This window comes from Aristolochia californica, unplaced genomic scaffold (genome assembly GCF_029961685.1).
Source record: "Aristolochia californica isolate CCGP_79_NKW_82.1479 unplaced genomic scaffold, dmAriCali1.0.hap1 SCAF_8, whole genome shotgun sequence".
In the NCBI taxonomy this organism is placed as follows: Eukaryota; Viridiplantae; Streptophyta; class Magnoliopsida; order Piperales; family Aristolochiaceae; genus Aristolochia; species Aristolochia californica.
The window spans coordinates 31,534,910-31,558,212 of NW_027182279.1; the positions used below are offsets into that span (position 1 = coordinate 31,534,910).

General features: G+C 36.2%; 2 pseudogenes; both read right to left on the reverse strand.

Moving 5' to 3' along the window:
- Nucleotides 1-6,200, reverse strand: part of LOC137939515 (protein transport protein SEC23 D-like) — a 56,636-nt pseudogene extending 50,436 nt beyond the window's left edge.
- A 10,594-nt stretch (nt 6,201-16,794) lies between these two features.
- Nucleotides 16,795-23,050, reverse strand: LOC137938407 (general transcription and DNA repair factor IIH helicase/translocase subunit XPB1-like; annotated as a pseudogene).
- Between the last annotated feature and the right edge of the window lie 253 nt (nt 23,051-23,303).

Genomic DNA, 23,303 nt, shown 5'->3' on the forward strand with positions numbered 1-23,303 from the left:
ATCGATTCTCTTGTTTGGATGCCCATGAAAAATAAGAGAGAAAAAAAAGAGAAATATGGTTTCTCTTGTTTGGATGCACAAGGAAAATCAAAAAGAAAAGAAAAGAGAGCATGCATATTACCAACCACTAGTAATATGCATGCTCAGATTTTTACGGAAGTTTCATATTTCAATCCTTCCTCAACCTATTTCCGCCATGTTCCATCTTCAGCGCTTTCAATCTCTTCATCGCACAACCGCATTTAGACATTGCTGACCTGGGCGTTGCAGACGAAAGTCACGGAATATATGTCAGCCACAGGTAAGCTCATTTCTCCCATTTGATCTCCTTCATCCTTATTCTCTCCATGCAATGTAGTACAGAATTTATGCAATACAAATTATTTTGAGATCCTTTATGAGTTATAGATCTAGTCATATTTCGTTTCTTAATAACTCAAATATGCAAGATTATCTCTATTTGTTTTCCATACTTTTAGGATTCTTTGAACTTAATATTAAATATGTATTTTGTGGAAACTTTTAAATGTAGGTTAACGTTCAAACCCGACTCGAGCTTGAGCTCAAATTTGGTTAAAATTCTTGGGCTTGAGCTCGATTCCAATTTTAGTCTCAAAGCTAAGCTTGAGCTCGAACTCAAGTTCAAAGTATTCAAATCAAGCAAAGCTCGAACATATACAGGTTAGAGTTTGGCTAGGCTCAAGAGAGTGGGAAATCTATATAAAAGTCACATTTTGTATATAGGTCATGTTTTTATATAAGTCACATTGGAATAATATTATGCAGTGTTTATAAACAATTTTATGCAGAGTTTATAGACAATTTTATGCAGAGTTTATGTACAAAGGTCACGCCCAATTTTAAGTAAAATTTATGCATAATTTTATGCACAGTTTATTTTACTTGTATTTTATGCAAAGTTTTAAATGTAGGTTGGAGCTTGAACCCTGCTCAAGCTCAATTCCAATTTTAAGCATATGGTTGGGCTCGGCTCTAGCTTGAGTTCGAAGTATTTAAATCAAGCCCAACTTGAACATATGCAGATTCAAACTCGGCTCGACGCGACTCGATGTCACCCCTAGGCACTGCACGTATAGGCTGGGCACATATGGACTAGTGCCTGAACACCAAGGCATGGAGGCAAGTCAGATTAGTGGCAGCCAACCTTTTTTTTTAATGATGATAAACTTATTTCAAAGAAAGGGAAGATACATCAAGGGAGACCTCCCCTAACAATAAGAGATTGAAGGGGGGACCTAGGCACACAAATCAGCAATCGAAATGGCTGATCTAAGTATATGAGACGAAGTACAAGAAATGGTGGATACAATATCCAAAATATCAAGAAAAATCTGCCAGTGACGCCACGGGGGGAAGGATGAGGTGGAGCACCATCCGATGATGACCTTGGAGTCTCCCTCCATGATAAGGAGACCACTAAAGCGATCCTTAAAAATACACAAGCCGTGAAGGAGACCAGAGAGCTCAGCAATGGTCAAGTCAGCAATTCCGAGAGGGCCACAGTAAGAGAGTATGGCAGTGCCGCCCGGATAAAAAATCAGCCCGCCAAAATCATCCAAACCCAGGTTCCCAAAGGCGCTACCATCAAAATTCAGCTTATAATGGTTCCTAAACAGTTTCTAGTCACGTGGGCCATGGGGTGTTAGCTGGGGCGGTTGTACATGAGGAGGCATGCGCCAAGAAGCACATGACCATTCGATGGGTCATGTGGCCAGCAATTTCCCCAACTATATATAGGGGGGCTGGATGAGTGCCAATCAATCAGACATTGACATAGAGACTCAAAGGAGCGCTCGAATATCTTGTATGGAGACAGATTTGTGTATATGAGAAAAGGTTTATTGATTGCCAACTATTTGTATGCAAGGGAGGCTGACTAGTGTCGGTTATCCCAAGGACGCAACTAGGCCGACACAGGTAAAAGTAAATTCAACTTTCCACTGCATAACTGAACCCATGCAACACCTAAGCTCAAACATTACAAGCATGATCTTTTCACAGTATGGCACCCCATGAATGAATGAGCAGGCCAAATCGTCTCACCAAAATCGATTTAAAAAAAAATGATCCCTCTTAAAAAAATATTTTCTGAGTAATTATGAGTGAATTTTACTCTTCAATGCAGATGAACAGTTAATGTCATTCTACATCATTGCAAAAAAAAATTCTTCAATCATTCAAAAAAAGTGATTCCACGTTCATTCACAACAAAAAAAAAAGTATGATTTCTCAAAATGATGGATATAAGCAAATCAACTTACATGTCCTGAGGAAGTGTAGAGTCATCAGTATTAGAGTACAGAAACAGTGAGCCGCCACTCTCGATGCTAAGGAATTTTAATGAAGCTAAGTCTGTATATTCATTGGTAACAACAAATATGTCCACACAAACCCGCGATTGAACAACAATAGCTGCCTGTGCAAAGTCATCATGGGTTATTTTTCCAAAGATCTGTAGATTCTACAAAACTCAACCATTTCAGCACTTGGTTGTATATAGAGGCATAAGGCAATTTACCAGTTCTTTGTAGAAGGGTGTCTGCTCAGGAAGCAGTGCACAGTCTGCATCCTCTCCTTTACTGGCATATTGCTCACCATAACGCCTTCTATCTAATTGACTGGCTCCATAATCAGGAGGACCAGAAAAAAATGTAAAAACCCTAGCTGCAATCAATTTTTGACCCACATAAATATCTAATAAACAAATGCTGATAGTCACTAATGCAGTCAATTTTGGAGCCACATAACCAATAAACGAATGTTTATAAATACTAATACAATTAGTACAGTCAATTTTAAGAAAACAAAATTCAGAAAGGTAAATTGAGACAAGATATTCTTCCAGGCCCCTATTGTCGCCCTTGAGAGGAAACACTTCACCCAAGGAAAAGAACATGTTATTACCTGGTAAGAGGAAGTATCCAAAAAAATTGTGACCAGTGCTTTTCCAGGAAACCGATAATCAACCATTGAAAAACCAATTCTTTCAATTGGCAATATTTAGCTCATTTCCAGCCATTATGGTTTCACAAAGCATAATTAATAGAATTAACATATACTTTTCATAGTGAGGGATAAAGACAATCCTAGATTCAAAGCAGAAATCTTCAAAAATACGAATAGAAAAACAAGGAATGACTCTCCAGATTTATCCCTCACAATAAGTTGCATGCATATGACTAATGAACATCAATGGGAAAAGAACAATGAAAACACTCAACTTTTTTAAAGAGAGAACATCCAGCAATAAGGGGTACAGGCCATTTTTTCAATAATGAAAAAGATTTTATTAGAAAAAAATTAATGATAGATTTTAGTTGAAAGAATAAGTCTACCCATAAGGAAAACAGAACCAGATATATCTTGTGCATGGAAAAGAGGAAGACATCAAACATGGATGACACACTTTGGTGGCAGTAACTGCAAGAATGTTTGATGATCTAAATCTAGTGCCACCAGATGTCAATAAGTTGAAAGATTAACCGAAATTTCCTCATAGCACTGCTCCATCCTCAATGGGAATCAGAAGCCTTTTCTCATCCAAGGATGGAGGCTTTGCAATTCAAGACCACTTCCTAAGAAACAAAATGTCATTCTGTAAATCCATTTACAGGTAATATGCATTTACTTGATTTACAACAAACATCACTAAATAGTTAGAACAAAGATGACTATAAAAGAAACATATGTTAATTTATTTTGGTCCATGATAATGTAAAAGAAGCACAGGGAAGTAAGAATTGGACTTTACCATACCCAGTGCAAATGTATTTCCGTATTCTGATCCAAGGTAGTTAATTAGAGCCTCCATTGCAGCTCCAAAACCTCTGCCACCTAATAATATACCATCAAGTCCTTGTCCAGCAGCTATAGTTCTTTCCCATGAAGTTGTAGGTTTCAGTGTTTCCAAGGCTGTAGCTATTCGGTCATTGCAAGTATCTACCTGTTGGAGAATGAACCAAACCTTCGCTAAAATCCATTTTCGAATTGATTGTAGTGTTGGTAGAGATTCTTTTTTTGTTAACAATTTGAAGTCAAGGGTATGTTGACAGTGTCCATCATAAACATACAGGAGCCAAGAAAGAAAACAATGGCATGGCATCTTCAAGCTCAAAGGGCAATGAAGCATCTGTATCTGGGGGGAATAAAGACATTTTTGACAACTGGTATGGGTCCTTGCACATCGTATAAGCCTATCTTATGACTGAATGTAACAAGCCCAGGCAGAGAACCCGGCCCAAGTGCTGCAAATGTAAAAGGTAATTGGTATTAAAACATTATCATAAACAAGAATAATAATTACCAATGCAACCACAAATGTGTGAAAAGCTGAGAGTGATCTTCTAAAATATTGATCACCTTATGAAGGCCAATACTGAGATAAAAAATTGCCCACCTTCTAAAGCAGCCAGTAGCGCACTTTTGATCAACTCCAAAAACTCCTCAGATGCTGCATTTATGTTCAGAAGTACAACAAAAAACTAGTAAGTGAATTCTAGCACAATGTAAGGGATAGAGCATGTTGAGAACTTAAAATTTTTATATCACTAATAAATGTGCAAAATAATTAATACAGTTTTGAGCCTCATGCCAACTCATCATGTTGAACTTGTAGAATACATGATTTATGATTATAATTCCGCCTCCATGTAATATCCATGAATGATAACCATGAACACAAGATTACCCTCATCATCTTGCTTTTGCATCACAGCCGCAAACAACTTTTAGATGGGCTTTTGAGACATCTTTGAGAAAGTTTTGCTTACTATGATCCATTTAGAAAAAATAAAAAAGGCTAGAAGAACTGTAATGCAATACCATAATGGATGTAGGGACATAAATATTTAGTGGATGAGCATTCAAGTGATTGAACTATACATTGTTCCTGAAACATGAACAGTATCTTTAATGAAGTAGCCATTTGTTAATGCTTGATGACACCAAAAAATAAAAAAGAAGAATGCCAATCTTTTCTCCCAATAAATCTTCAGGCAACCTTTGGCTCCTAACAGGTAAGGTAATACAGGAAATGATTGGACATAATGCAGCTTGACTGAACTAGTTTCATCAATTGCATAAGTTACCATTACTCCATCTGGACACAACACTCCAAAGTGGGAATCAAGAATTCATCATTTATCTTGGCTGGATAAATATGTAATCCTACCAACGCTGTTTACCATAAAAATTTTTACATGATACAATTAAAATATTTGAATACTCAGATACATCGAGTGCATAACTAGTACCATTGTACAAGTCAATACAGATTCGACAAGGAAAACACATACAAACATAGCAACATAATCACCTCAATACATGAGCCATCTTATCAGTAAACCATGGTTAAACATTTAACAATAACAAAAGAAGACACCCCTAAAACACTTACACCTCGATCTAGGAAATACAAACTCTATATAAGGTACTAATAAACACTTACGAAAAAAAGCAAAATGTAGTAGTAACATCGATAAAGATAAAATGTAGCAAAGTTCGCATATGAAATGAAAGGTATGATCACAAAGACTATCGGATCTTACATGCAAGATCCACTGCTGCAACATAAACCGGCCGAGCCTTCACAGCTTCCTCGCCGTCATCTGGTAAGATCAAACGCTATTAGACTTAAATTCTCACAGCTAAATGATCTAGTAAAACTCGGGTTCAATTATAATAAAACGGAACTCTACCAGGTAGCTCGAGATCTATGAAGGAAGAGCACATCTCTGCACATAACTCCGGTTGAGAGTAACGAGCGATTGTTTCCGACGTTAACCCACTAAGAGTGCCACAGAGAGAACAAGTCCAAGCCCATTGTTCAAGTTCGCAGTAGGAATTGAAATAAGCCTAGCAATTATCGCAGCGATGAACAAGGTTACCGTTGGACCCGGAAATAGGGGGGTTACCAAGCTTGTCAACTGGAGAAAATGGGGAAATGGTGACACCTCAAGGAAGGCTGGAGGCTTCCTGTGCATCGGGATCGGTCGGGAAACGAGATACTGTCGCCCTAATCACAGCGAGGAACAAGGTTACCGTTGGACCCGGAAATAGGGGGGGTTACCAAGCTCGTCAACTGGAGAAAATGGGGAAACGATGACTCCCCAAGGAAGGCCGGAGGCTTCCTGTGCATCGGGATCGGTCGGGAAACGAGATACTGTCGCCCTAACCGCCATCGATGAGAAGACAGCAGCAGAGTTGCAGAGTCGCGAGGTCGATAAAAACCCAAATAATGAGGGAGAAAAAAAACACACAAACTTCTTACCCTACTTGCCTCGATTCGTCTAAACCAGCGATCTAGTAAACGCCTTTTGAGCTAGTCCGGCCAAAGAAAAAGCGGGTTAATTCAGAGGGGAAAGCATGGGTCGGGTTTTGAGAACCCGAACCCCAACTCGGAAACCCGAACGGTTTAGAAATCAAACATTATCCATTGTCTCATTCCCAAATCAACCTAGTAATTCTCCAATTAAAATATTTTTTAAATATAAAAATATTTAAAGAATACAATGCATAAAATTATTATACAATGTCAAAATATAAATAATAAAAAATAAAAAAATAGATAAGTTTTATATATATGTTATTTTAATTTAAAAAAAATATCAATAAGGTATTTCCATCAAGTTTAGGTCAAATTTTGGAAAACCCAAGCCTACCTCCAACTTCGGTTTCTTTCCCTCCATCCCTTCTCCTCCCAACGGAGTGAATTTAAGTTTTTTTTTTTTGCCCACTCCTAACTTTGATTATGTGTTGGACCTTGAGTCCCAAACTTGACCTGAACTTAGGGTTTTCTCCTTCTATCCCTTCTCCACCCAACGGAGTGAATTTAAGTTTTTTTTTCGCACACTCCTAGTTTTGATTATGTGTTGGACCTAAGTCTTTGATGAGGACAATGTAACCTCAGGTTTGTGGAGGTCATGAGAAACATGATTGAAAAATAACAAGGTATACCCTAGCTAGCACATATTTTACTTATGTTATGGAGATTACATGTAACGAGTCATAAAAAATTTAAGGGTGTGTATATGCCGATAGAACATTATAAGAAAAATAAATTGAGGAAATTTTTTTTTTGAATTTTTTTCTAATATTTGCACTATTTAATGAATAGAAAAAGTTTTCTTTTTGATCTTCTTGTCTTTAAAAAAAATAACTATGTTTCTTATTGTTTAATCTGATATCATGGGAAAAGTAAGCCAAGAAGATTTATGTTGATTGCTCATTTTCTATATTTAATTTCTTATTTTGTTCCAATTGTAAACACTACAACTACATAATTATTATTTTATTTTATTTTCAATGGCATCACAAATGCAAGAAAATTTTCTAAGAGAATTTGTCAAAAAAAACATCATCCAATGAGAAAATTAGTAAAAGAAAAAATAATTTTCTCACAGTTTTATTTTCCTAAGTCGACACAAATGATCGTTAAGCGTTGATGTTAATGTCTTATGCAACTATCAACATTAACTAAATCATCTCTTACAACAGCTGAATTGCCATCAATTGTGCATTAAATTGGAAATTGAAGTGAAGAAAAGTATTGATGTTGTTAGATACATACCCTTTATTACACACTCTAGTGGTCTATGGTATGAGTTGGAGCGAGAAAATAGAAGATTTAAGTTGTTCAGTCAATACCCCAAAGGAAAAATTGAAAGAAAACTATTATGAAGATGGCAAGTAAAGTGGAAGACCTTAAAGATCATAAAAGTAAAATTTTATATAAAGTTATAAAACCTAGTTCATATGGATTAAACCATGGAATTTAATAATAATTAAAGTCCATCCAAGAAAAAAAATGTATTATTGATCCATTCAGTGTTTTTCATGGGTTACCCTAGATTTGAGAAAGGGTATATAGATGTTATGACCCTCAAAGTAGAACTTGGTATGTTTCGACATATGTTTCCTTCTTTTAAGATAATCCTTAACTACCGGCCCAACATGTTCAAATATCATTCTCATGGGGAAGTACTTATTGTCCTACCAATGAATGCATTGGAAGATACAGATAATGGCAGAGTTGAGAATTGTGATGCTCCTCTTCAAGGCTCCCTGTAGTCATTTCTTCCGAAGGAGAGTCCTCCTCTTCCTTATTTCCTAATTTGCATTTGCTTGTTGTTATTAGGAAGGGAGTTAGACAATGTACTTGATTTCCCATCTCAAAGTTTTTGTCATCATTTGATTGATTCTCTTCTTGCTATAAGGTTTGTTTTGTCTACTCTTGATGTTTCATGTGTTCCCATTAGTTGTGTTGAAGCTTTTTAGAGTCCTCATTGAAAATCTAGAATTGAAGATGAAAGTGTTGCTCTTGTGTCTTATAGTACTTGGTATCTCTTTATATTCCTCCCCTAAATGCCAAAAATGTGGATTGCATATGGGTCTTTACCATTCAAGTCAAAGCTCAATTGGTAACTAAAGATTACATACAAACTTACGGCATTGACTGTCGTGTGAGATTTTTCCTAGTTGCTAAATTAAATTCAAACCAATTTGATATCTATGGTTGTGAAAAAGGGATGCTCACTTCAACAATTGGATGACATTTTTTATACAGTGATCTCAATGCAAAAGTCTATATAGAACAACCACCTAGTTTTGTTTCTTAGGGAGAGTTAAGTAAAGCATGCAAATTGCATAAAGCCATTTATGGGTTGAAACAAACCCTTCGATCATAGTTTGAGCAATTCAATCGTATTGTTCTAGGGTTTGGATTTCATAGAAGTAACTATGATCAATCTATATTTATTTTGGAAAGAGTAACAAGTTGTGTGATATTGATAGTACTTTATGTAGATGATAAAATTTTGTCTGGAGATGACAAAGGTGGACTTGTTAAGATTAATGCCTATCTTCAAAAGCATTTTCAAATTAAAGACTTTGGGATCCTTAAATACTTTTTTTGGAAATAGATGTGGCAAGAAACAAATCATGTATTATTTTGTCTCAAAGGAAATCTATAATTTATCTTCTAAGTGAAATTGGATTATTGGGAGCTAAACTAGTTGATACACCACTAAAACCTAATCTTGATTTATTTTATGCTAGTTCTCCTCCTTTAAAGATCTAACTTCTTATATATGCTTAGTTGGAAAGCTCATATATGTTAGTGGTGATGAGGCCGATATATTGTATGTTGTGGGACTAGTTAGTAGGTTTATGGGAAAACATAGAAAAGTTCATGCAAAGGTTGTTCAATGAATACTTTAGCATCTAAAAGGAGGACTAGGGAGAAAATATTTTGTAAGTATTAGCATCACATAAAAGTGATGGACTACTATGCTAGAGACTATGTTGGATAAAAGGTGACATGAAGTCAAGCACTGGTTATTGTACCTTTGTTGGGAACATTTGGAGCATTGAAAAGTAAATGAACAAGAAGTAATAGCAAGATCAAGTACAGAGGCTGAATGCAAATCTATGGCCCCTATCACTTGTGAAATGATCCAGATACAATCTCTTTTGTCAAAATTTGGTGTGGAGGTAAATTTGATTGATAGTTATCAAGCGATAATCAGACCATTATCTTTATAGCCAATAATCTTGTTTTTTATGAACGAACGAAGTTCATCAAATTATATGGTCATTTCACCAAAGATTAAGTGTACTAAGTGGAAGAATCATAACCCCTCATATGAGAATTGAACATCAATTGACAAATATTTACTAAGGCATTGCATGGAGCTTAGTGTGATACCTCGTGCTCCAAACTGGTATTATTTGATGCATATTTCTTAGCTTGAGGAGGAGTGTTAAAAGTTAATTAAAATATGTATGAGTGTAGTTTATTGAGAACCTTGGGGGTAATTTTTTAATCATGTAATCACTCTCATATTTAAGTAAATGCAATGCATGAGTGAGGTGTAGTCGAATTTTTCAAGTTTGCCCTCTTTAAATGTTTCTCTTTTCTTTCTTCTTCTTCCTTTGTCTTCTACTACTTTACTTCTTTCCTTTTCCTTATCTTCATCTCTCTTACTTCATTTTTTTTATGTTCTTAATTAACAAAAGATCATAACTTTATTTTTTCATCTGATTTTTTCCAAATATAATGTCCATTAACAAGCCATGCCTCAATTAGCCCAGTGCCTACAAAATTAACAGCAGAAAACCAATTAAAAAATATCTTTCCAAGAATAGAGCCTTTTAAGTTAGTACCACATGAGATTCTTTGGAATGAATTCACCTCCTTGGGACCCTCAGGTGCCTCGAACAGCCCCTCCTACCCACATTAGAAAGTCCAATCTCTTGCAATGATTGGGTTCTCCTCACTGACATTTTAACTTGCATGAATTTAAAACAAATATAGTCGGGAAAAAGAGAGAGAGAGAGAGAGAGAGAGAGAGAGAGAGAATGTCTCCTTCTCCAAACCCCAAAAACTCAAAATTTGATAAAAACGTCCTACTATTTGGCTTTCATATCTACTGGTTGAACTCCAAAAACACATTTAAATAAGGCCCCGAGTTTGTTCACAATTCAAATTGAGTAAGGGCATCCTGAGAGCACATGCTAACATTCCTTACTCCCATCAGGGGCTTTTAAAATAAAATTCAGGAGAATCCCATTGAAGAAACTCCAGAATAGCTCTTGTTTCTAAAAGCTTAGAAACCCTCAAAATTCTCACAGAGAGTAAAAAAACTCTCCAGCTTTAACTTACCTCGTTCTCATTATATGCTTTGCTTGAGATTCTTCTTACACTCTCCTTGAGCTCCATGCGTTTCAAATATCAAGAAATCCTGTCTTCCTTGACCATTCTTGTTTTGGCTTTTTGTCTCGACTTGATACAGATGCCAATCTCTAAAGTGTGAATAACCCACGTTAGAAAACAACATCTCTGTCCTTTGTCGTCCTCCTTGACTTGGATCTTCATGGAAAGAACTGTAAATCCTCCTTTTTTTTCATCAGACAGATCATTTGAGTCTCCCAGTAATTTTTTTGGGACCACTCTCTCTCTGAACAGCTGTTTGATAGTGGAAGACAGTCTCACATGTGAATTTTGTTGAGCAGCCACTCAAAAGAAGGAAAATTTAATCTCCATGGAAATGGAATCAAGACCCCTTTTTTTCTCTTTCTTGTAATGGTGAAATGCCAACAGAGGTGTCTATGTACCTACTGCAGCAGAGCAAGGAACGATGCTGTTTCAGGCATCCATTGTAAGAACTGGTCAAGAATGGAATAGTAGCAATAACTCTACAGCCTACAAATGGAGGTAGAGGGGAACTGAAACATAGCTAGAAACAACCCCACCGTGAAAGCAGAATCGTCGACATGGACATGGCATGCTAAAACCGAACCCCTCACGGGAGTCGGAGCTAGCGATGCATCTGGGTTTGTTGATCAATATATGCGGCTTCTACATGTGTTTGTTATATTGACTACGTCAATTCCCAAGGTTTACCATATCCATGCAGACATAGATGTACCCACTGAGAGCTCAGATATGGATTTACTGAACTTAAAACAACTGAAGCTGGAGTGTCTAATTCGTTCTAAGTGAAGCTGAAACGAAGAACTGTGAGAAGACATGGACGTGCCCTTTGGCGCACACATGGCCAGGCATGCAAGCACTGGTTGGCGATGGTGGCTGATAGCGACAAGAAGATGTCAGTCTAGGCCCAGGACTCAATCGCAGATGATATCGAAGATGACGATGATGATGGGAATGATGATCTGAGGATCAAAGCATGGAAATCGAAACTAGGGTTTTTGTGTTTGGTGGGGGGTGGGGGAGGGACTGAGTAGTCTATTATGAACCTAGAACAAAAGGGATCCTACATAGAGATGGCCAACAGTTCCTTTTTCTATCTGGTGCAGATTCTCATTGTGAGACTCCTAACTTTGGGGTTGGGATTTTAATAGATGTGAAATTTAGAAAAAAAACAGAGTTGGAGATAAAAGGCCACAATATGTTATATGCTCTCACATGCTTTGTATATATTAGGCATAGTTTGTAAGGTTGACAAGGAACAAATTTAGAAGGGTGGTGAATAAGTTTGTTAACTTTTGCTTTTAATTTTAAATGGTTTTGCTTAATTCCTATGTATGTATTTGTTTCTTCAATTAATCCAAAGTGTAAAACTAAATATATAGTTTAAAACCAATTTCACAGTTTACATTTATGCATGGTGATCAACGGCAACGACGCCAAAAACTTGATGTAGAATTTAGTTACATCGGCTTTAATACCTCGCAAGCGTACGAATCGTTCATGTAATTTAGCGGGAACCGAGGGTCATATCCACAGGGAGGACTGAATTTTGTGTATTCTTCAGTCAACTAGCCTAACCAAATATGATGAATTAATATTAACTAAACACTAATTATATCCTAAATTATCAAGCAATCATCTGGTTAACTACTTGCACAACAGGAAACGTCAACTCTGGATTTTACGGTGCTTCGTGCCTCTCTCGAGCGCCACGTAACCACAGATCCAATTTCTCAATCCTTGCATCTAGCCCCTCTTGGGCGCATAGAGTGAAAGACAGAAATCGGATTAAAATACCAAAATCCAACCTCAATTATAATCCTACCCTAATTAGCTAATTTAATCAAATATTCAGAAAAAAAATATTCAATAAACATTAATTATCAAATCAGATTCTATAAACATTCAAAACCTAAGTTCAAACTATATAAAAAATTAAATTAAAAAATGACGAATTACTCCCCTTCTCCTTCCTCTCGCTCGGGCAGCAACTCGTTCTCACGGGTGCTGCAATTTCTCGAAATTGATGGCTTCGGGTAGCAAGAGTGAGTGGCCGGAAGTAGAGATGACGCCGGCGACGAAGGATAGAAGCCGACGGACGGAGTTGACATCCGGTGTAGAACGAAACAGAGCTGAAGTCCTCTAACCGCTCTCTCGAGTCTCGGTCGGAGTCGGAATAGCTCCGGGAATGGTCGGAAATATGTAATAAACGCCGGAGGAAGGTCGAAATGCGGAATTGGCACCGGAGAAGCCCTCTTGGATCACCTCCCGGCCTGGCGAGCGGAAACTAGCACTGTCGAACTCACCTCGACGGAGACTCTCTCGAGCTCTCCTCGGGTTTGTTCTCGGTTGCTGAACGGCGGTGGACAATGGTGGTGCGGCGAAAGACAGTGGCACGGCGAACGACGGTGGGAAAATCCTCTCGGGACTTCCCCTGTTTCCGGTGCAAGGTCCTCTATTTTGGTCGATGCCCCCTATTTTCTCTTGACGCTCTCCTCTCGCCTTCGACGCTCCTCTTTTCCTTTAATACCATCTTATTTGTTTTAAAACGATTTGCCCTAAAAATCACCTCCATTTCACTAAGGACATTTTGGTAAATATCTCCTTCTCCACCAAAATTCTCCTGAAATTCCATAATTGAATCTATAAAAAGCATTTCAAGAAGAAATAAACCTTAAAAACAATGAAATATAATTCAGGAGAGAAAAATATGCAATATCGACAGTGATTAATGCCAAATTCAATAAATGCTCATTTCATTTGAAAACCGATAAATAACCACCTATAACACAATTATAAAGGTTATTCTATTATAATTAACCTAGTTCTCATGTCAGAATATGGCATCTATCAGGTGGTGAATAAGTTTGTTAACTTTTGCTTTTAATTTTAAATGGTTTTGCTTAATTCCTATGTATGTATTTGTTTCTTCAATTAATCCAATGTGTAAAACTAAATATATAGTTTAAAACCAATTTCACAGTTTACATTTATGCATAGTGATCAAGGTACAAGCCGGAGTAATCACATAGAAAGTACACATATACAATATTTTTAGGTAGTTCATAATTCTTTCACAGATTGCTAGTCCCCCTCCCAAGATGTTTTGGCACCTTGAAACTCCGTTAAGTTGGGGTTGGCCTATGATATTTACAATAAATCGTCTTTAAGGCCAATTATAATACTAGCCATGCAAGGACTTACAACAATTCACTAAGCTCACTAGCCTAACCCGCAAAGGGTTTTTCCAATAGCTAACTAGGGTGGTCTAGCCTAGACTTTCACAAATTTGCAACAACTCACTAGGCACATCAACTTAAACCTACAAAAATATTTTCAACACCGCCTACCTACAAGGTCTTATGCCTCACACAACAACAAACACAACTTTCCAACTTCTATTCTCAACCACGATAATTTTTCTCAAATAATTTTGGAATTAGGACGATTTTACCTATTCAAAGTTTGACCCAATTGCAAATGATTACTTGCTTAGAATATAGTCCAATGTAAATTACATGTTAATAGATAGATTTTAACAATCTAAACACAAGTAAATAAGTACACCAACTCTAAGTACTTACCCATGTAATTAGCAACTTAAAATATCCATTAATGACAGATTTAAAAATATAATCAAGTCAATATAATCTTCAATGACTTGATTAAAAAGTGTAGTCTCCATGTAAATTCGAGATTGGTTTTAATTGCAAATTGGGTAATGCACATACAACTACTTAATGTAATGATTGAAATATCTCAAAGTACATGCATGTCAAATACTTAGATTTGATCCACATTTTAATACTTAAAAAAGGCCCTTTCAAATACCCCACTAAAACAACATACAAACATGTATTGATATTATTGATGCTCCAAAATTGATTTCAAATCGTTGTCAACTGCACAGCTATTCACAATGTTATGATTGATTCAAATATGAACTTAAAATTACTTGGCACACATTTAAAAAGCTGAAATATAAGCATTCGATAAGGATTTAAATGATCAAGTAAAAAAAAACATTGGTCAATGAAAAAAATTATCGATTTTGACTTCCTTTCAAGCTTTAGAGGAGGTAAAAAACTCCTTAAATCATGCGGGAGGGCTTAGGAGGTTTGGTTTTCACTGTGATGAGAGAGAAAGTTTGTTCGGGGTGTGTTTGGGTTAAATAGCACGAGTTCCAACAATGAAAAAATTAGTTATTGTGGCTAGAAAATGACTTTTTTTGTATTTTAGAAATAATGGATTAACAAAGGTTAATTTTTTTTTAAAATATATTAAATTCTTTTTTTGATGTTGAACACAATAATAGGTCACTAGTAAAATTTTGAAACTTAAAGCTCCTAAAACTGAGCTTGAAATATTGTAGAAAATATTTTTTGTGCAACACAACAACAATTTTAGAATGTGGCCAACTTCTTTCATTGTGTTTGACCTCTTACGATGTTTTCACTTCCTCCTATTGAAGAATTTGACTCCTTCGTACCTTAAACTTGATCTTTGCAGTGGTCAACTTTTTTGATCATTTTTACTCTTTTACCCTCTTTTGGGTTGGTCATCCTGAAGTTTGGGCAAACATTCCTCAGTAGAGTCTCTTCTCTCTCTTATTACAAATGGTGTTGCAGGCTGTTTAACGATGAACTGCTAGCTAACCCTTTTTGTATGAGCCATTTGGAAAGACCATGGCCGGTCAAAAGGATATGTTACCAGAAATCTCTTTTGAGGCCTTTTGAGGTAAGAGCTATACTTTATGTATATCATTAGTAACTTGAGTATTTGTTATAATAAAAAAATATCTCAATGAAGATCTTGAGATCTACAATCTCCCCCTGTTTATAATGATAAACAATCATAAGTGATTTCTATGGACTTTTTATCTGAATTCAATTTTCCTTGGGAACTTTCTTTCTAGGTTGCCCAATGGATCATTCGTTCTCCCTAAACACACCATGCCTTATCTCTAAAACCGATTTTAGAGATAAGTATCACATTTCAAATATGCGTCTAATATAAGAATGTTAAAATAAAAAATAATATTTGACTCATTTCAAATGTGTTTTGAAGCTTTTAAATCAAAATCATAATAAATTGACTTACGAAATAAAGGAGAATTTCTAGTCTTGAGAAATAAATATATTGCAAGAATATGATAACAAAATAATATACCTACTAAAATAACTTTACTAATGGAATTTAGAAGAAAAAAAAATTATTTTCTCATAAAATTCTGTTATGTTACTTGATTATCACATTCCAAAAAAGGAGACCTTCCCTTCCAATTGGCTTTATTGGCGCAAACGAGCATAAAGGGGGGGGGGGGGGGGGGGGGGGGGGGGGGGGGGGGGTGGTTCCCCTACCCCAACCCTCAAATAAGGAAGGGGAAGGCCAACCCCCTCTATCGACAATGTTCTCGTCAACACGCAATGAGAGGAGGGGCCTACCTCCTTCTCTATTTCATGTAAGTCCTACATGTGGTCTTGATTGTTTCAATATCAATTATTTATGCACAAAGTTGATTTTTTACAACATGACATTTTAAGAGGGTTGAATTGTATATTTAGATAAATAAATTTCATCTTCATATGATTAGTCAATAAAAAATTTGAATCAAGCTAGGGGAGGCTGATTTCTCTATTGATACCTAAACAAGGTTAAAGATGGAAGACTCCAAAATGGTGGAATAAACTCCATCCAGCCCCAAAAGCGGCAGAACCCTAAGAGTCTTAAAAGTAATTACAAATGATTTGCTCATGATATAGCCTGGCCCGTGAGCTAAACAGACTTCCAATTCCCTTCTTCCCTTTCATTACAAGACAAAATCCAACACCCATGTCAGGACAATTGCAAGGCCGGCCACCTCACTTGCCACCAAAACCAGAAACAAAACCAGACTCCTCCTCTGTAATCTTCTGCAGTCTCTTCAATCCTATATCTTCCACTCTTCTACAGCCTCTCCGTCCTATATCTTCTCCTCTTCTCCTTGTTTTTTTCTTCTTCTTCTTTTTCTTTGGCCGAGAGGGTGAGAACAAGAGTGAGAGGAGACTTTGATGGATTATCTGTTACCCGCCCCTGCTCTGAGAGTTAAAATCTTCTGCAACTGAAAAATTGAGACGACTCTGAGCTTTACTTCGCATAATTTGACTGAAGAGTGAGTTTTTGGGATGTGGGTTTTATTTTTGGTTTTCATCAGAAGAACTAAAAAACCCTAAAAGCTGAACTATCGATTTTCTTGATCCAGTTGCAGAATTCACCCGAAATATGCAGAGCTAGCTTCTGTAATGGCTCTTTTCCCTAGGCTTTCAGTGGTGGGGGACTTGTCTCTTTCTTCTTCTGCCCCACCTCTACCGTCTGCTCCCTTCTGAAATTCCTTTCTTTCTTTCTCTCTCTCTCTCTCTCTCTCTCTCTCTCTCATAGCATACTCAGTAAGTGCAAAAAGATTATCAGCAAACACAATGATCTTATCACCGCGCTGTTGTTCATGAAACCAGATAAGAAACTCACATGCCCTGAATTTATTTGGGTTCATTATATATAAAGCCTGAAAAAATAAAGACCGTTGCAAAGAAATAAATAAGACCACAATTTTATTCAAAAAATAAAATATAAGAACAGTTAAGCAGGAAAGAAGAGTAACTAATAGAAATACTCTTTGGGTGAAGCAGACTGTTAACATCCTAAAAATAAGAGTATGGTGACATAAACACAGTATCAATGTATTTTTTAATAACAATCCAATTAGTTTATGACGGTGCATTTCCATGATTTCAGTGTGAAATTCCCCAATACAACAAATAAAACTGCAAAGATTGTACTTGTTCAATACCAAAATCATGGCATACTCATCTGAAGGGTGAACTTCTACATATGCTGACTCCTACCAAAAGAGAGATCTATGTTGGTTGAAGTCAAAATCAAGTTACTTCAACACTATGGGCAATTCATTAACGAAGTCAGCTTCATGCAGATTAAATTAATAAACCCATCCACTTGAAAAAATAAAGTACATTTAGCTAGTCATTTTAAAATGTAAATTCACTTAAATTAGTCTAGGAACAGGACTATTAACACCTCGAAATTGTTGGAAAATTGTAATGTCACTAAAAATTGCATTGTCAATTGATATACACTTAAAGATGTAAAATTACTATATGCTAAAAGGCACAAGCTCTCACAATGCATAACAGCTGTCAATAAGAAATATAGGACATAACATATTTCATAGTTAAGGCAATCAAAATTAGAAACTATTTTTTTATATAACCAAATTTATGAATAATCTAGAGAGGTGAAAATACAAATGAGTGCAGAGAGCATATGTAACTAACCTATTTTTTTTTAGAATTTTCTTTCTTCAAATATTCTAAAAAAAACTCTTTTGTCATTGGACACCATACTTCAGCACACTGGACATTTGCAATGAACCCTCCTTTTACAAGATCCAACCAGTTTGATTCATATAATTTAGGGTCAATAACGAAGTTCAAATCTGTGATACGTTCATCCTCTCTCACGAGGGTTGCTGTGGTGTGAAGTTCGAAAGTCAGTTCCTAGCAAATATGAAGAGTGAAGACAACATTCTTTAAGAAGGGCAGATCCAAAATCCATCAAATACCAATACTGACCAGTTAGCCCAAGTTTACAATGAGATTTAGTGATACTAATGACCTTCTGAAACATATGTGCAGGGACAACATGCACCTGAAAACACCGTTTGAAACCCAAATAAAAGGAAACAGTAAGAAAAATTCAATTAGAAAGCACAGGAAGCAGGTAGATAATCTCCGAAGTAAAAAATGTGTAAATCAACAGTGTGAAAGAGTTTAAATTTAGTGAAATCTTTATTTAAGAGCACCAAGATCATATATCCATGTCAGAAACTGCTTAACCTCACAAGCCTAGTGTGCAATCCACGTCCAATAGTGACAACACACAATTTGCTAACCAAAATGATCAAGAAATGATGCTGCATAAATGCACTTTGTATATACAACAAACAACTTAGCTACGCTGAAGCAGTTGCTCCGAAAATCATCCACTTAAGAACCTGTACTCAGCAAGAGGGTCTAGGTCATAGTTCAAAATAGTTTTCCCTCATGGTCTAACAACTAAAATTATCTAATAGGTGAGATTTTTGGATCGTAGCCCATACTCTATTTCATATTTTATGTCGCTTTTTGCCATTGACATCAATTTTTCCTTTCTTCCATTAAACACCTACTATAAGTCCAAAGCATACACACATAACTAAAATATAGCTTTACACAAGAAATGTACCTCATCCATGAGAAGCAAACCTCATTCTTGATTTCTTATCTCCTCAATTATCTTCTCAGACTCTTCAGACCTTTTCCCGCCAAAAGCAACCATGTTATAAGTTGTACAACCACACCAGCATTACCACAAAATCTCTCTTTACTATCAAAGGTGAAACGACATATCTGATCATCTCGAATAGTAGAACACAACTTGAATTGGAAGGCCCACTAGTCTACAGGAACAACATTTGTTGCTAAACAGAGGCAAATCTTTCGTATTCGACAGGCTGCAGAGACACCAACAAGAGACTTCCCAGCCCCACAAGGAAGAACTATAATTCCTGATCTTGCTCTTCCTACAATTTACTGCAAGTTCACCCTCATGCTGAAAAATCTATAATCGAAACAGAAAAGACCAAGCTACACAGAGAAGTAAACAAAATAATCAAATCTCAACTTTAAGACACAAATGTTTAAAGAAAGGTGTGAACCTAGCATCCTATTTAAGAGATCATTTCTTAAATGAAAGCCTCTGGGTATACACATCCAAGGTGGTCTTCTTCAAAACCAACATTATTTCTAACAAGTGACTGACAATCGACAGCTTGCACCCACCAATTGAGGGCTCATACCATGAAGAGGCTCGCTCATGTTAGAGCAAATTGACAGCCTCATCATTGCCACATTATTCAATCCACTACATACGACAAACTCCTGCATAACTCAGTAGCATGATGTCTTTGCAAGTGCAAGCATGTGGTAGCATTGACCAACCAACACTAGGCCACCTCTTGGGTGGTACATCCAAAACTGGCACCCTCAAAATAGCAAATAATCGAACACAGGTTCTCGACATTGCATCTACAAGGTCAAGTAATATAAGAAGAAAAGTTCAAATATAAACGTACAACAAATCAATATGCTTGGACAAGATGCAGAACACCAATCAGTAAAATGTAGTTCAACTAATTTGTGGCAGAAAACACAAAAACCAAGGCACAACAAAAAAAATTTTTCAACGACAACAAGTAAAAAGAAAGAATTTATTAAGAAATACATGGAACAGCCAGACTATTTGATAGGAGAAAATGAAAGCAAATGTAGAAAAGGATTATCAAGAATGTATATGATAATATTATGCTTCATTAACATATTCTTGATATAGAATCTTATATGATATAGATCGCGATATAAGATATCACCAAGCACTATGTCAGTACAACAACTCCAAATGACTGGCAACCACAACGGAAGTTCTGAAATTTAAATTTTTTCATCCAATAGCATCACCGCCAAAGTTCCTGATAAGTTAATTTAAATAGACCATGTCAGACATTTGGTATTCCACACTACAAAAGAGAGCAGCCTACTTCTAACTACATGATTCTTTAAATTTTTGGTAATAGAAAAATCAGTTGAAATTGCACCTATCATGATGGAGATGTCCACTGGTAAGCATGATTATGTTTGGCCTATGTGACAATCAGTACCAAGATGAAGTAAGATTATACATGAAATTGGAAGAAATCATGGATAACCAATGTGTGTAATATCCAGTTCTAGTGCACTAGCCAATTTAGCCTCTCTGAGAATTCTACACAATGTCTTCAACAGTCTCAACTATTTTGCTGGAGAGTTATATTGACATGAAAAATATTGTCTTACAATAGCCCTCACCATTTCCAAACATTTTACTGAGACTCTTTTTCTGGTATGGGCGTGGCTGAGCCTGAGGCTTCAATTCCATGTTTAAGTCAGGGTTCACCTGCAGTTAGCAACATCAAGTCAACAACATACCCATGATGTGTGACAAGGAACAAAACTGGCAGAACATCAAGCATTTGTGAGAAATAAAGCTTACTGTATCATTTCTGAAGTCATACTCCTCCAACATGGGATAATTTGATGCATTTGGTAAGCACGTTTGCTTGACACTTTCAACCTGTAAATGTTTAAGTTAGGTCAAAAAAATTTTAACCACTAATCACTTAAATATACATCATCATTCATAGACCACCCTACCTGAGCAGGATCTATTTCAAAAGAATGGGTTTCTTTCTCTTCAGCTACTGCTGCCACATCAGCACCAGTGAACAACTTCTGATGACCACCACCATCCATTTCACTCAAAGCTTTGCTAACTGTAAATACATCACTTCCTTGTGAACCCTAAACAGTAGATCAAGAGTTTGCATCACCATCAGAATTGTGTCAAAGTTCTCATGATCTATCATAGAAATTTAACCATTTATCTGAAGGTTTAGCCATAGTGACAAATAATCTCTCCATGCTGCAGTGTGATAGTGGCTTTGGAGATGATAGTTTTGATTCACTATGCAGGCAAAAAATGATTAAATTATTTAACAACACAATTTTTTTTTTCAAAAGAGATGTTCAAACTCCACTTCCTTTCTATGAAAAAGAACAAGAGCAGAAGTTATTTTCTTCCACTCTAACAAGTAAACAACTTCATGATTTAAATGGTAAATTCAACCATTTTGAATAATAGTAAAATATGTAAAGAATAGGCATATAGATGAATCCATAGAAACTCCTATGTAAATTTTATGTCACTCGCCAAAAAGATAAGAGAAAAGACTAAAAATAAAAAGGCACAACTCAGAATAACACCTCAGAAAAATATAGTGGACATGCATGAAGAAAATAACAGCAAACTAAATTACCTCATTAGAATAAATTCTCTCTTTAGATATAACCTCGTCCTTCAGCAAAGTCTTCAGCACCTGCAAGTATCATTTAAAGCATAAGTTCCAAATTTAACCACTTGTGATAGAATACGAGACCAAATTCGCACCTCCAGGAAAGGGGACTCCACAAAGTACCGGTTCTTCTTAAGTACAAGTTTTACTTTCCCATAATTAGAAGTTGAAGCATAAATGAAATCAATCATTTCTTTAAGGAGCTTAGTCTTTGATAGCTTGTTCAAAATAGTAATTATAGTTTCAGTCTCGAGCCGAACAGAAACAGCACCATACAAGGAATGAGGCGCCAAGTTATACTCATGCATAGACTCTGGCCTGCACAACATTTTTCCAACAAAATGAAAATGAGCAACCACACAGAGTTTTAAGTAGAAGAAAAATAGAAGGACATCTTAAATACTAGCAAATGGGCTTAGCAATTGCAATGAGGAAATCATTGGCTTGCTTATACAATAGTGATAATGTCTCAAGAAAGATCCGGCCATCAGCGCAAGCCCATAAAGGGCGGTTTGCATGATCAGGCTTTAATTCAAGTTTAGAAAATCCCCTCTTCGTCAGTTCGCTTTCATCATAATCCATATTCTGTACCCATAAACATAATTCAAGCACCTAAAGTAAACTAAAAACAAAAAGCTAAAACAAAACAAAAAAACAAATAAAAGTAATACCTTCACGATGATCCTCATCAAAATCTTCGGCATAATCAACATCATCATCAACAATAGCAATTCGATAATCCTCCTGCCAAGAAAAAACAATCAGGGGAAGAGCAGGAGAGCAACCAAATACAGAACGAGAGTTGGGGTTTTCAAAATTATAAAACCTTAGAGGCCTGAGCTTCTTACTAGGCTGACCTTTTTCCCCTGCAAATGAAGAGACATGAAGACATTTCAGCTCGCAGAGAATTGAACCATAGGATTTAATAATTAGGAGAAAGACAGAAAGTAGTACCATGTGTTGTCTTTTTAGTCTTTTCTATCCAGCCACTTTTCTAAATAGTCTTTTTAGTCTTTTCTATCTAGTCTCTTTTCTAAATTAATAGTCTATTTGCCATCAAGTGTTGTCAAATTATGGATGGCTTCTGAGTCGAAATCAAAGTTTTCGTGTTTATCTTGGGAATAACACTGAATAGTCTGAGTTCCAATTCTTGTGGATCCAGTTTTACTGGAAGCATCTGAATCGTTCTTCTCATAACCTTGTTCTTTTAAGTATTCTTCAAAATATTCTTTCATCATCTTATTGATTTCCTCTAGGTTTGTATACTGCTTTTCTGTAGGCTCTATCTGTTGTTTGTCTTTATTTTTCTCTTCTGACATTTTTGGCAAATGTTCAACCATCAACGGTCTTGATGAGTCTTTACCGGCTGCCGTTTGAGTCGGACTAGCTAGTGAAAACCCTTCACTAGTAAGGATCTGGTTACAAATAGTACCTATTGCCTTGGTTTTTAGCCTTCTGTTTTCTTCTTCCAATTATTTGATGTATCCTTTTAGGAAGTCATTTTTCTCTTCTAGAAGTCTTCTTTTCTCGTTCAGTCTTTATATGGTTCTGGCTAAGGTTTCACAAAGGTCACAGAAAATAATTCTTTTATTA